The sequence below is a fragment of the Nerophis ophidion genome, linkage group LG03 (genome assembly GCF_033978795.1).
Source record: "Nerophis ophidion isolate RoL-2023_Sa linkage group LG03, RoL_Noph_v1.0, whole genome shotgun sequence".
NCBI lineage: Eukaryota > Metazoa > Chordata > Actinopteri > Syngnathiformes > Syngnathidae > Nerophis > Nerophis ophidion.
Genome location: NC_084613.1, coordinates 11,001,685 through 11,003,800, shown reverse-complemented (window position 1 = coordinate 11,003,800; position 2,116 = coordinate 11,001,685). Strand labels below are relative to the sequence as shown.

Below are 2,116 nucleotides of genomic sequence, written 5' to 3'. Positions count from 1 at the left end.
AACTTAATTTTAAACATTTCCTCACAAAAAATAAGAAATCTGTAACATCAATATTTACGGAACATGTCCACAAAAAAATCTAGTTGTCAACAATGAATATTACATTGTTGTATTTCTTTTCACGGTTTATGAAGTTACAGGCCTACTGAAATGAGATTTTCTTATTTCCACTAAAGACGCCGAGATCATTATCCATGCGTTTGTTACGCCTCGTCTCGATTACTGTAACGTATTATTTTCGGGTCTCCCCATGTCTAGCATTAAAAGATTACAGTTGGTACAAAATGCGGCTGCTAGACTTTTGACAAGAACAAGAAAGTTTGATCACATTACGCCTGTACTGGCTCACCTGCACTGGCTTCCTGTGCACTTAAGATGTGACTTTAAGGTTTTACTACTTACGTATAAAATACTACACGGTCTAGCTCCATCCTATCTTGCCGATTGTATTGTACCATATGTCCCGGCAAGAAATCTGCGTTCAAAAGACTCCGGCTTATTAGTGATTCCCAAAGCCCAAAAAAAGTCTGCGGGCTATAGAGCGTTTTCCGTTCGGGCTCCAGTACTCTGGAATGCCCTCCCGGTAACAGTTCGAGATGCCACCTCAGTAGAAGCATTTAAGTCTCACCTTAAAACTCATCTGTATACTCTAGCCTTTAAATAGACTCCCTTTTTAGACCAGTTGATCTGCCGTTTCTTTTCTTTTTCTTCTATGTCCCACTCTCCCTTGTGGAGGGGGTCCGGTCCGATGACCATGGATGAAGTACTGGCTGTCCAGAGTCGAGACCCAGGATGGACCGCTCGTCGGGACCCAGGATGGACCGCTCGCCTGTATCGATTGGGGACATCTCTACACTGCTGATCCGCCTCCGCTTGAGATGGTCTCCTGTGGACAGGACTCTCCCTGCTGTCTTGGATCCGCTTTGGACTGAACTCTCGCGGCTGTGTTGGAGCCACTATGGATTGAACTTTCGCAGCATCATGTTAGACCCGCTCGACATCCATTGGTTTCGGTCCCCTAGAGGGGGGGGGGGGGGTTGCCCACATCTGAGGTCCTCTCCAAGGTTTCTCATAGTCAGCATTGTCACTGGCGTCCCACTGGATGTGAATTCTCCCTGCCCACTGGGTGTGAGTTTTCCTTGCCCTTTTGTGGGTTCTTCCGAGGATGTTGTAGTCGTAATGATTTGTGCAGTCCTTTGAGACATTTGTGATTTGGGGCTATATAAATAAACATTGATTGATTGATTGATTGATAGCAGGTCCATTCTGAATTGAATTGATGGGGATAGGTTGATTGGCAACACTAAATTGGCCCTAGTGTGTGAATGTGAGTGTGAATGTTGTCTGTCTATCTGTGTTGGCCCTGCGATGAGGTGGCGACTTGTCCAGGGTGTACCCTGCCTTCCGCCCGATTGTAGCTGAGATAGGCGCCAGCGCCCCCCGCGACCCCGAAAGGGAATAAGCGGTAGAAAATGGATGGATGGATGAAATATACATTTAAAACCTGCACAATACAACTAAAACACAGTTTTGTTTTGTTTTTCACATGTTGGCAAAGATATTTACGCAAGGCTTGAAAAGGGGTTGGATGAAGCAGCTGCTTATAATAGCCCAACCCCTCTCACTCATTCCACATTTAACATAAACAATATAATACAAGTGTTATCATGGCCGAGTGGTTAAGGCGATGGACTTGAAATCCACTGGGGTCTCCCTGCGCAGGTTCAAACCCTACTGGTAACGTGTCTGTGCTTGGGAAACTAGACGAGTTGGAGAAGGGTTAGTGCGTCTGCCTCACAATACGAAGTTCCTGCAGTCCTGGGTTCAAATCCAGGCTCGGGATCTTTCTGTGTGGAGTTTGCATGTTGCAAGGAATTTAGCAATTTCACCATCTACGCTCCGTGATATCATCAAAAGGTTCAGAGAATCTGGAGAAATCACTGCACGTAATTTATGATATTACGGACCTTTGATCCCTCAGGCGTTACTGCATCAAAAAGCGACATCAGCGTGTAAAGGATATCACCACATGGGCTCAGGAACATTTCAGAAAACCACTGTCAGTAACTGGGCTTCACGGTGGCAGGGGGGTTAGTGCGTCTGCCTCACAATACGA

General features: G+C 45.9%; 1 non-coding gene across 1 annotated transcript; it reads left to right on the top strand.

Moving 5' to 3' along the window:
• Window positions 1-1,661: 1,661 nt before the first annotated feature.
• trnas-uga (transfer RNA serine (anticodon UGA)) lies at window positions 1,662-1,743 on the top strand. Its single transcript has one exon. It is a non-coding gene; the product is annotated as a tRNA-Ser (tRNA).
• Window positions 1,744-2,116: the final 373 nt, after the last annotated feature.